The sequence below is a fragment of the Olea europaea genome, chromosome 13, assembly GCF_002742605.1.
Source record: "Olea europaea var. sylvestris chromosome 13, O_europaea_v1, whole genome shotgun sequence".
Taxonomy (NCBI): domain Eukaryota; kingdom Viridiplantae; phylum Streptophyta; class Magnoliopsida; order Lamiales; family Oleaceae; genus Olea; species Olea europaea.
The window spans coordinates 5,226,222-5,240,048 of record NC_036249.1 but is presented as its reverse complement, the minus strand read 5'-3'; the positions used below and the strand labels follow the sequence as shown (position 1 = coordinate 5,240,048).

The 13,827-nt window shown below is 35.3% G+C and overlaps 1 protein-coding gene and 1 pseudogene across 1 annotated transcript in view; both read right to left on the bottom strand.

Moving 5' to 3' along the window:
* The window catches only part of LOC111407378, a 49,708-nt pseudogene that overhangs the window by 9,478 nt on the left and 26,403 nt on the right, over nucleotides 1-13,827 (bottom strand).
* The window catches only part of LOC111407377 (phosphoglucan phosphatase DSP4, amyloplastic-like), a 73,033-nt gene that overhangs the window by 45,534 nt on the left and 13,672 nt on the right, over nucleotides 1-13,827 (bottom strand). The gene's annotated exons all lie outside the window — the stretch shown is intronic.

Below are 13,827 nucleotides of genomic sequence, written 5' to 3'. Positions count from 1 at the left end.
ATGCTACTCGAGGGGACATTTTACATTTCCATACCATCTTCTAGGGGAATGAGCTCTCCACAGATCCCAATAAGGATATAAAATAAGTGCCAACTGAGAAGATACCATCTCGTGCCAACCTTCACCTGCTATAATCACTCTCTCCTACCTTGATGTGCAACTCATACAAAGAGGTCAAAAGTAGGGCATTATATTCCAGCTGAGATTCTCATTCTGTATATGTAAGACTTCATTCACCATAGCAAATGGCCTCAAAGCAACACGGTACAGAGAAGGAAACTCCACTCTTAATGGTTGATTTCCACACCAACAATTTTCCCAAAATTTGATGGCATTGTCGTTCCCTACCATATACATCAATCTATCCCGAAAGTCTCTCCACCCTCGTTGGATATACCTCCATAAGCTCACCTCATAAGAACCACGATCCATGGTTGAGCACATCCCCCCTCCATAACACCATATTTCGCCTCTATAATTTCTCTCCACAAGCTCTCCCTCTGCATGCTATATCATCATAACCACTTACCCAACGAAACCTTACTCTCCCAATCCGAGGCCCCCCGTCCTTAGGAGAGAACAAACTGCATTCCAATTAACCAAATGAAGTTTCCTCTACTCTCCTAACCCTCCCCATAGAAATTCCCATTGAATTCTCTCTAATCTTTTTGCCACTGAGACGGGAATAGGAAACAATGACAAAAAATAAGTAGGGAGATTTGATAGGGTGGACATAATGAGGGTAGGACATCCTCTCTTTGAGAGGTACATACGCTTCCAACTCGCTAGGCTCATAACCACCCTTTCCACAATACTGTTCCAAATGTGTATACTTTTAAAATGTGCTCCTAAGGGGAGTCCAAGGTATTACATAGGCAGCTACGCAACTAGGATTGTCAATGGATTGAATTTTGATCCGAATCCGATGAAATTAATGAGAGATTGGATTTAGGGTTTCAGTCCGATAATCCGATTAAGATCCGAATCTAATAATCCGTTAACTAAATAGAGTAAATATGATATAGGTCGATCCGATCCGATTATTATAATAATATAATATATTTTATATATTATATCATAATCTAGTAAACATAATTTTTTCCATTTTGAAACTTATATTATGCTTTAGACATAATTTTCAAATAATAAATAATATTAGATAATAGTATAATATTGTTAATTGAAATATTCGAAGAGATTTAATTAATTAATTAATTAAAATAAGATAAAAATAACTATAGCAATTTATTTTATAACATCAAAAACTAATAATTAATAAGTCCAAAAATAATTTACATTGTTTAAATTGATATTATTTGTGATTATAATCTTGTTGAGGCTATGATTTTTAATGAAAATAATAAAATAAACTAGTAACACTTAGAATTGACAATTGACTAATATCTGACATTGAAAGATCACAAAAATATTAGAAGATGAGTATCTTTTAGAAAGTTAGTATTCCACATTGAAAGATTACTAAAACATGCCAAGAGGAGTCTCATTTATAAATGAACTAAAGGAGCATCATTTGGATAAAAACTTGATTTGGGCCTTCTAGTATAATAAGTGAGGCCATCAAGATAGTTAAAATATTTTTTTGGGGAAAAATTCATATTACCCAAAAAAATGGTGAAAACAATATTTAGTTTGAAATTTGGATCGGATATCCGATAGCATAGCAAATCGGATATGGATTTAACAATCAAATATCCATTGGATTTGCCTTAAACTTCTGCTACTCCGGAAATAACCCTCAAGAGTGCCGTTCACCAAAACTGAAAATGAGACCGTAGAGATACAAAATTGAATCTATCGGCACAACTTATCCCTGAAACCACATCGCCCGAGCATATACAAAAGGAATCTGCAGTTCACGTGATCATATGCTTTATGAATATCAAGCTTACATAACATCCCTGGAACCCTGTTTGCAATCTCGAGTCAATACATTCGTTTTCTAAAAGTACGGAATCAAAAATCTGTCGTCCTTTGACAAACGTATTTTGAAATTTAGACACCACTTTTCGCAACCCTCTTTTAATATATTTGCCAGCACCTTTGCAATAATCTTGTACACCCTACTTACTAAGCTGATGGGACGAAAGTCTTTAATTTTCGTTGCTCCCTTTTTTTGGAATTTGTACAGTAAATGTAGTATCAGAACTTCTCAAGAACCTACTACACTGAAAGAAATAAGTAAATACCTCCAAAATGTTCGGCCGAACCACTTCCCAACAAGCCTTATAAAATAAAAAAGAGAATATGTCCAGTCCTGATGCCTTATCGTCATTCATGCTGAACACTACCTCCCAAATCTCATCCTCCCCAATAGTCGCACTAACCAGCTGGCATCCTTGTGACGCCCCGAACTTAAGCTTCGAGTGTCACGTACTAAACATAATAGCTTCTACCTTTGGTACATGTAAATACTCTTAAATAGAAGTATTATATGTTAGAAACTTGTTTTCAACTTGGTAAAATGTCTCTCATAAATTTTAAAAGCCCGCAGAAGCGCATGTCGACAAGAAATTATACTTTACATATACGGACTCTGCACTGCCACGGTTAGTTGGGGCAGCAAGTTCGACTATTTTTATAAAATTCATCCCAACTCCGTTTTCTATGAAATTTATGAAATTAGAAAGATACTTTCAAGTTGTTTTCTAGGTTAAAATATAAAAAATTTCCAAGATCATATAATATGGGCGTTTTACTGAAAACAGTGAGGTATTGCACAGAAATTTCGGATTTGACCCTTCAACGTTTAAATATTCATATCTCAGGCTACAGATATCCAAATTGAGTGATTCTTGTGCCCATATTAAGACAACTCAATGAGGAATGCAGTAATATTTTCAGAGTCTCAAATGGACGTTTATGGAGTCAAAAATAACATGTTGAAGTTGACCTAAAAACTGTCCCGTGTCTACCTTTTTATCATTTGTAAAGGAAAGTAAAAACAAAAAAACGTCTCTTAACATAACATGATAGATATAATTACATAATTTACTTCCAGTATCATATTACATCATGTTTTATACATATTTTTATATAATAACAAAAGCAAAACATATGGAAAGCAGTCAAACAAAACATACAAAACAGAAACTTCGATGTAAAATAATTTTGTCCTTGATCCATCATCGATTTTGCCAACTGACTTCCACCAACTCCACAATAATGAATCTGAGAATTTAGTATAGAAAACTATGAGTATAAAGAATACTCAATAAGATACCATGCTTGGATTTTATCATGTTAATACTATACAAAAAAATGCAATCAAACACATACTTGCACATTCCGGCTTGCCGGTACCCTTCGGACTTGTCCTAAAGCATAAATAGATATCTAACTTTGTGGACTTGTCCACCACATTCATATTATGGTTTTTCATGCATAGCTTAGGTATAAATATTACCATGAAATCATACCACTTAAGCATAGAAAGTATCTTACAATAAAACTTGAAGAAATCTTGGTTGAAAATGAATTGAGAAATGCTAAGCTGGTCCTCTTCTTCCCTCACGTTTTCTGCCCCTTTTTTAAACAAGTGATAAGTTGTTTTTCATGCAAGAGAAATAAAGGGCAGCAACACATCTATTTATAGGTGAGAAAAATGATTAATTTTCAGTGACTCTTCAAGAAATTCAACATGTGTAGGCTACATGGTTTCATTTTCTTAAATCAAAACACCTCATGCATTAGGTAGCCACCTCATTCTTAAATTAAAACACCTCATGCATATATGTTTCATCAATTTTCGGCCAAGTTGGAGAAACAATGTTTAACTTTAGTAATTAGGTGTAAAATGGACATTTATCGCAAACCCCTAATTAACAAATTATTTGGAAAAACTTTTAATAAATCAACCAATGCAAAATTTGGCAACCATAAATAGTTTTTTGGTCATACTAAATTTTGAAAAGTTAAATTGCTATTCTAAAAATTAAATGAGCACAAAATTCGAAGTATTACAATCCTCCTCAGTAATAGTAGAGAAATCTATCCCCTCCAACTCGGGCCTCCAGTTAAACTGCTCCCTATAAAGATTTTGATAGAAACCCAACATTTGAGTCCCAATGTCCTATGGGTCCTTAAAAGTAACTTCATCTACCTCCAACATAGTGATAGAATTGATACGCCTGTTGGAAATAGCGACTTTATGAAAAAATTGGGTACATTTATCCCCCTCCTTCAACCATTTGACCCTAGATATCTGGCGCGAAGCTATTTCTTCCATCTCCACCAACCTCTCCAACTCTCCCCTTAAATTTCCACGTCTACCCTCTCATCCCCTACTAATCTTGGACTCTTCTCTCTCCTATCCAGCTCTTCTATATTTAAAATGCATTGATTTTTGCACCAATTAACATCTCCCACCTCCTCCTCATTCCACTTCTTTATATCTCTCTTCAAGGCTTCAATTTTTGGTCCAATACACGACTGGGAGACCCTTGAAATCATAAAATGTCCACCAATCCCGCACACATTCCCTAAAGCCTTCTACTTTAACCACATCTTTTCAAACCTAAAAGGCCTTATTCCACTATACCTCACATTCCCAAATAGCAAAATAGGGAAATGATCAGAATACACCCTCCCTAATCTTCTTTGAATGACCTCCAAGTACCTCTACTCCCACTCCCCACTAATAAAAAATCGATCTATTCGAGATAGAACATGTTGATCCCGATTAAAAGACCAAGTCTCCTCCAATTAAAGGCAGGTCCACCAACATAATCTCCCTTATAAAATCCAAGAACTCTTCCATTGTCCCTGTTAATCTCCCACCGCTAGACTCTCAACAGGGAACCGAACCACATTAAAATCTCCCCCCAATGCATGTTGGAATGTTCCACCAAGCCATCATCCCAGCCAACTCCTCCCATAATACAACTCTACTCTCATCAGCATTAGGCCCATAAATTCCTATAAACATCCACCAGATTCCATCCCCTATATTTCTGAACGAAAGTGATAAATAAAATAGCCCTTCACTCACGTGTTCCATATAAAAAAGTCACGTGTCTCACATGACTAGCACTCCTCCTAAAGCCCTTGATGACCCTTCATATTGATACCCGACATGTTGTCCCCCCATAAACTGCTCACAATAGCCTTTGAGAAGGATTCCAACTTAGTTTTTTGTAAGCAAACAAAATTCACCCTCAATTCCCTTAGCTAATTTCGAACACCTAACCTTTTTCTCCGTTTCATTAAGCCCCCTCACATTTCAGCTAATTAATTTTGGGTTCATTTAAAGACTCTGTCTTCTCTCCCCAATCATTTTTTTCTTTGATCGACACCCTTGGCGTCATAATTCACCGACCTCTCAAGCCACTTAAGTTGGCGGTCACCCTTTCTTCTTGATTTACCTCCTTATGTACTCATTCTCTATCTCTGCTAGCCTCCAGTTCCTCAAATAATTGCAAAAGTCTACTTTCATATCCATCGCAAAACATACCCACCAACTTACTGAAATCCTGAATTTTTTAAAGGACCCAATTTGAAGGTGGGGTCCAACTTCTTCCACCTGCACAACATCAGTGTCTGTTCTTCCCTTCTTAACACCATCTACCCATAACACATAGCTTTTTTCATCCTAAAAATTCCCTAGGAACAATTTGCTACGTCAATTTTAAGTCAATGCGTTACCAAGTTTGCATTCCAAGTTAAAAATTTGTTTGACCTTACGTGCAGAATTAATTAATCAAAGCAACATGTTACTTTAATTAATGTTAAGATGGTTAAACATACAATCCAATTAATTCCTAAGGTTGAACTACCAGTTTGCGTAATGTAAAGTAAACAATAAATACAATAACTCACAATATGATAACGAAGAAAACCAAATGTGGATAAAACTCCAGGACCAAACCAGTGATGTCCAGTATACCAATTCAGCAAGTATAAGTTACCAAACTTCATACCCAATCAGAACCGCCATTCAAGTTTTATGATCTACTGATGTAGATACTTCTAGCCTCCTACTAGACTTCTCAATCTACCTCTTGCAGTCCGATTTGTTGTCCTGTATAGCCTCCTGGTCCTTAGCTGATTATATCATCAAGTAGAATTCCAAGAACCGCCTGTTTTTGTCCAATTCACCGCTCTTGACGTCGACCTCTCTCAATCCCCAATAAGAGAGTCACTTCCCTACAAGATTAAGGAAGACATGGTGTTTTTTCTTCAAGAAAGATGATGTTTTCCTCAACTATTGATTGCCAGGATCATAAGATTTATGGATTCTTCAGTTGATTTCACCTTGGATCTCTCAAGAGTGATGTAAAGATGTTTTTGCTATGAAGACACAAAGTGGCAATCTCTCTCTCACGTCCCAGACTTGTGTTATTTACTTGGGGTCAATATGTGTCTTTGGGCTACGTAAAAATCTCGAAAAATGCGAATTAGGATTTTTTGAATAACACTGTTGCTCAAGTGACATCGAGCAAAAAGCGAGCGATGCCTAGGCAAAAAACAAACGACAAGCTTTCTATTTTTATGCTCGAGCGATGATTAGGCAAATAGCTAGCAAAATTTCGGCACGTCTTCTACATTGTTCCAAGTGCAAACCCTAGCCTAACCAACTATACAAGATTTCACCCTAAGTCCCCGACTTTTACAACAATGTTCAATTAAGTCCCTAACTTTTGCAAATATACAATTAAGCCCTTTTGTCCACAAAATTATCAATTACACTTTTAGACCTAACACATCCCTACTTCCCTTTCTTTTAGAGGCTTAGAGTGCCTTCTATTATGTATTCCCAACCATAATTCTCGAACATGTCGCCTCTTGCTCTTTCAGGGCTGTCGGAACTAAATTCTTTGCCAATACATGTCCTGTCTCTTGCTCAACTAATAATAATCCATCGGTCGATTGCGTCATTTCCATCACACCTAGTGTCGTCGACTCCAAATTAACCATAGCCAGCTCTCCTTCATTAGACCAAGATAACACCTTCCTATTTACTTCACTCCCCAAGTCATTATCCTCATTTTCTGTTGTAGTGGCTACTTTCGGTGATAACTCTTTAGGAATCAAGATCTCTATTTGTTTTCCATTGGTTAGAGACTCATCCACGCCCCCCACTTATGACAGTAAAGCATCTTGGAGTTCACTTTGGACCCACATCCCACTAGTCTAACTAATTCATTCAATTCCCCTTTCAATGCCTGAACACGAGCCTTTATTTCAACACAATCCAGCAAACCTTCATATGAAACTTCTGCATATACTTTCTTAGGCTTAGACATCATATAATGACCTTCATTTCACTCACATTAACCGTCTTTTCCTTTCGCATTAGCATTCTTTGACTGATATTCTACGGGTCCTGTAAGTTTGTTGTAACTTCGTCATAGGTCATCACCTGTCGACTTCCTTCGACTGCCGTTCAACGTTTAGCCTTATCTCCAGCAACAAATGAATCAATAACATCATGAAACACCCATGAGATCGAGCCCATCCTTCTCCATGCGCACCTTCCGGAAACATCACAACTTCATTCCGACGCCTCTCCCCATACTGTGCAATCGTTAGGTACCTACCACGGATATTCACACATCGTTGTGCTAAAAAGCTCTTGAAGACTCATTGAACTTTGAGACAAAAGCAATCATCCTACTAGTCACCCTCAACTTATCCACCATATTCACCATCTAAAGTGCACCAAACCTTCCCATACAAATTTCATTTGATATCTTCGATCCCCATTCTATCATTTAAAATATATTTTTAAAGGTGATCGCATTATATTCTATTGAAAATAATATTTACACTCAATCCAATAGCTTGAACATTTTGAATTAAGTGATTCAATATGGTATCAGAGCTAGATTCATATCTCGCCACCACTCATTTTAAATAATTTGTGCACGTGTTAAGTTTTGATTGAAATAAATAATAAATTTGACCTACACATGAGAGGGCGTGTTTAAGATAATACTTAAATGATATGTGTTTGGCCCGATATAACAAGTTAAACTTTTAGAACATGGGGTGCAATTGTTGGAGAGCAACAATGCCACTCTTAAGCCCATGTATTAGGCCACTTAAATGATGGTGACTGAATGCCATAAAAGGTTAAGTCTATCCTCACCAAATGCTAATTGATTTTCAGATAAAATCGTTGAAATGCAATTCTAACAAGTGGCATCGGAGTTAGAGTTAAGAGTTCAAGCGAAAGGAGTGCCACATTGAGGAAGGGATTGTTATGGGGCAACAATGCCACCCTTAAGACCATGGGTTGGGTCACTTAAATGATGATGATCGTATTCCAAAAAAGGTTTAGCCTGCCCTCACTAGACACCAACTAATTTTTAGATGAGAATGTTGAAACTCAATCCTCACAACAAGAAGGCTTCAATCCACACACTTGGTACCTTAAACAAAACAACATCAACTAAGAAAAATGATTATTAATGGAATACTCTTGATGAATTCTAATTTTCTTCCTGCAAAGCTAAGTGTGTTTCCTGTCAGAAACATTTAGACATGTACCACAATAATCTTTAACCGACAAATAGTAGCTATCAAGTAGTACATTTGTCACTGAGATGTTCATTAATCTTTAAGTGCACACAATATTCCAAGCTAGTTAAAATACCTATGATGCACGAACATGTGTCCGACAAGTGATTTTTCAAAGACAGTGGGACAAACACATTCGGGGACACATCGATTATAATAACATATTTTTAATTAGTTTTTAATATTTACATCTTTTATAGTGTATAACATTTTTTTTAAAATTTTTAATCTTTAAAATTGCATGGGTTTTCTAGCAGTTTGAGTTAAATTGTTGATTAAGTAAAGGGACATGTAGAGATGTATTTGGCATTTCTTGAATTTTCAAATTTAAATCACGTTGGTAAGTTCTAAACATTAATTTTAATCTTCAACTTTTGAGGAAAAAAGCTGTCATTTTGTAGAAATGTTTACAACTCAATTTTGGGCACAAAATTGACTCACGCTTCTTTTAACCAAATGTGGCCTTTTAAAAGGTAAACACATTTTTAGTTGCTAAACAAAAAAAAAAAGTCATATTAGGGTTTCACTTTTACCTTGTGTCGTCACACAACGAGACCTTAAGATAGCGTTTCACCATCGGTCACTCCACCAGCGTTACTGATCTTCCAAAATTTCTCCTTCCCTCATTTACCTACCGACGTGCGACCCACTAAGGAAGACACCGTCAGATTACATTTAATTTCTTTTAGTTTTTAATTGTGTTTGTTGTGTCGACAGCATTTTAACTACATGGCCACACGAGATGTCAATGAAGTATCCAACTCTATAAAACCCTCTAAAAAAGGACACATTACCTAGTGTATTCGACACATGTCATGGCATGTTGGTGTCCGATACACATTGGACACAGACTCGCTGGCGCTTGAAGCATGTCGGTGTCACAGTACAATACAAATAAGATATGTTGCATATGTACTAGTTGTAATTAAGCCTATCGTCAAAGTCTAGAATCGTCGTTGTTCAAGTTTTTTCAATCTCACGCAAATTTAGTTATTTTTATTTTCAGATTAATGTACTTTCACAAAGAAACTTCAGGAACTATTTGCTTTCGGAATAAAATATTCGCACAAAAATGAAATTTTAGGACGCTATGCACTTACTGAGCAGGATACTTTCCATCCCGACTAATCGACATTATTGAAGCTGGCTTTTTAAGCCGCCTCTTGTGTCCAATTTTTTTCCATGAGCTTATGTCTCAGAACCAGTAAGCGATTTATTTCCTGAATGACAAACAACCATATTTCAAGTTCAACAGTATAAGCTTTCAATTAAATATAACTTACAAAAGTCATGCATTTAAAGTACCTCTTTGAACAGTGCAAAATAAGAATGGTTTCGTCCCATCTTTGGAGAATCGACAAAGTTCAATTTTCTCATCCCGCAACAGATAGTTGAGAGATCGACACCCTAAAATGAGGGGAAAATGACATGTTGAACTCTACAGAATAATATAACAGGCTGAATTTCAAGTCAAAATGGTTATTGTAGCCAGTGGCGAAACTAAGATTTTGAATCAGCACGGGTGGTCGTTGATTGTCGACCGTCAGTCGCAATAAAATATTAAGAGCCCGTTTGATGTCCCTTTTTTAAAAACTAAAAATGCATTTTGAAATAATGATTTCATGTAGAACGTGAGGTCAAAAACACGAAAAAGGTTTTGAATTCATGTGTAATATTATTTTATTGAAGAATATATGGTTCAAAATAAGATAAATAAAAATGTATTTTGAAAAAAAAATGAAAATAAATCAAGGCATAAAATTTAAATATAACAATTATTTTGTTCATATTGAACATATATAATTCTGTTATAAGAATAAACCATATATTCACCAAATGAAATTATTGTCAAGTACCGTATAATTTAAAAGAAGGGCATGATTTTGAATCTTTATAATTTTATTAAACCCAATAAATGTAATATATATTATTTTGTTGAATTAAGTGCCAAAAGCAATAGATGTCACAGTGGTCAAGCTTTCAATGATTATAATTATAATAGGGGTTCAAGGTTTGAATCTCATCCAACTCTTTCCCATTGCATTAATTTTGGTAGTTGTTGTAAACTAAAAAAATTGCACAATGAATTGGCCGTGAAGAGATTCGAAACCGGGACTTGCAAAATGTAAATATAAGCTCCAATCATTTCAGCTAGAAGGAGAATTTGGAAGAAGAAGGAATTATCAGTCATATAACCTAAAACCTTAATATATTGTCAGCAAAAAAAAATGGCTTCCGACGGATCAAGTTAGGGCAGTCGCCCTTGTTAGTTTGATGCCCATTCTTCGAGTAGTGTTTTGTAAAATCACATTATGAATTGATGTTCGTTTATTTGCGTGTTATAATTTGAAGTGATTGTCTAAGGTTCCATGATCATATAAGATATCACAAATTGTATACTCGATGGATCGGGTATAGTAAGACACAATTTGTGATGTGATCAAAATTATGTCGTTCACAATCGATTCATAAAGTTGGACGCTTTATGTTGATAAGATTGTATTGTTCTTATTAAGATTTGTCTAGATCTTGAAATAGGAACAATAATGTGTTTCGATGCACATTGTGACTGTTTGAAATGAGAATCTACTTGATTATCAAACAGATCACCTAAATCCTAAATGAGTAATGTACCTTTGATTGCTAATTCAAGTTCTTTGAGATACCAATGAATGAAGTGTTAAATAAAAGATTGATCTCGGTGCTTTGGAAATCGGGCCGAAATGATTAGAGATCATATACTTACAATATTGGAATCCATTAATCATTGAGATAAAACGATCGTCACTCTAAGGTATTTTCCTAAGCAAATTGAATCTGAGCTCAATAGGTCGACGATGAGATCGTTGGACTTTACATTGTAATTTGATCACAACGAATTTGTCGTATGAAAATGGAACTTAGAGGGTAATACATGTTGAAGGGCAAAATGGTCATTTTGCCAGTTTCAACATATGGCGGTCAAATGTGGGTTGACTTGTGGAACGATAATTAGAGGATATTGTTATTGAATCATAATTTGCTTCTATAACTATCACTCGATTCAAGAGTTCAATCTCGATTTTTTGGTAGAATAAGTCGGGATTAATAGATGCATCTCAATTGGTCAAGAGTTGACCCAATTGAAAACATCTATTGGAGCTTGGGTCATGTGAGTCTGGTTAGGTCCCTCTCTTGGCTCCAATAAAATGTGTATGACTTAATTAGACTACTACAATAAAGTCCAAGAAAATTTGTACAATTTCCAAACCCTAATAGGGCATTATAAATATACACTTTATTGGCATATTTTAAATGAAAATTTGGGTTAGCCACTTTTCATTTTCCCCAAAAAGGAAATACACCTCGTAGAGAACGAGGGAGAAAATCTAAGGGAGGAAGCAATTGACTAAGCCATTAAAAGCTCATTCAAAAGGTTATCATCTTCCTTTTCTATGTGCGAGGATTTTATAATACAATGATCTCAAGGTTACTAAAATCCTTATTTACATGGTTTTAATCTTCAAAGGAAAATTGATTTCCTATTGTGATGATTAAAATCCATTAACCAACAACCCTAGCTCACCACTACCTAGATCCGTCACTGATTGGAGCACCATCGTTTGTATTCCATATTCTTGCTGCACCATCAGTTGATGTTGATGTTGCAGCTAAAAACTCTAAATCCAAGCTGAATGGAAAGAAAAATCAGGAGCAAAACATTGAAAAGTCCATGTCCAAAGTTCTTGAATGGATCGAGATCATCCAACGATTTCAAGTGCGATAAAAGGAAGTTAAAAACGGGGAAAATATTCAGTTGGTTTTCATCTGCATTCAGTATTTAATCTGTGAACATTCCAATCTTGTGTAGAAAATTCGACAAAATAATAAAAGGTTGAGCTCTTTCTTTATCTGATTCCTGACTGGTGCAGGTAATTTTTTCCCTTGGGCAGTTGATAAAATGACTGAATATGTACATATAGAAAATAACTTCATGAACTTGCTTAAAAACCTTCTGGGCTATTGATAAAATAACTTTGATCATTCTACCTGAAGTCCATGTCTTGGAATGACTTTTGAGCTCTTGGTTAATCTAATATGACCTTCATGCTTGGCCACTCAAATATTCTAAGATATTCATCAGTCAAGTTGAAAGAATATAATCAGAATACCTAAGTATCTTTTTTCCAAATTATCATATATTCACACACTCATAGAACAGATAATATTCAATAACTTACAACTCCACCAGTAGCAAATCTAGTTCCATCGACACTGAAGGCTAAGCATTTTTGCCGACCAACACCTTGTAGAGGAGCTAGATCTTTTGTTGTCAATTTTATATAGTCTTCCCGGCCATAAACCTCAAATAATCTACATAAAGTGAAACGTGATATTGTAGGTCTACAATATCAGGAAAATGAAATGTCACAAAGTTGGGAAAAAAAACTGTCAGCTAGCTATATTCTTGGACTCCCAAGCATTGAAAAGTCAGCCTTAACTAATACAGGAAGAAGATAATGAATGATCTAAGAAATTTTAAGTTATCAAAGAGTAAAACATTTTTAACATTACTTGGACCTTCAAACCCACACCCCACCCAGATTTTCAAAGGTGGCAGAATTCTTTGAAGAGGGAGTATACTGGAAAAATATAAAAATAAAATAAATAAAATAAAATGATCCGTAACCTAGTAGAAAGACGAAGGTGAGTACGGACGGACGTACGTGCGTACATATGCATATATGTATGTATATATGTACCGCACTTGATTTCCCTATACGTTTTACCCCGGAGAGGGTAAAAAAGGAAAACAAGCATAAGAATTTGTTTGGGGCTATAATTCTATAACAAGAATAATCACTTCTTCTTTAAAAATTTTAGATATCAAGTTCCATTTCCAAACATGTTAAAACATCTCACGCTATTCCTGTGTCTAAAAAATAGGAATTGCATGTTCTCGTAGTTCCCGACATCTGCTAAGGGATTTAAACATAATTTTCAAAGCAGTGTAAAACTCAATTGTTAATCCAGATTAGAAGTCAGTCATAGGCTCAATCAAGAGCCTATTAAAAAGAGTAACTAGAATAGGAATAAAAATGAAAATAATAGATTGAGGGGAGAGAGAGAGCATCTTTTTTTCCCATTTAGATAAGTATTTCAGTTCAAGTTTCTAAACAAATGGAAATTTTCCTAAATTGCCATAGTATATTAGGAAAGGTTTTGACAAAAATTACTTTCTCAATAACATTAAATAAGATTTTTTAATCAGTGTGAAAAACAAAATCAACTTATATAAAGAGGAAATTA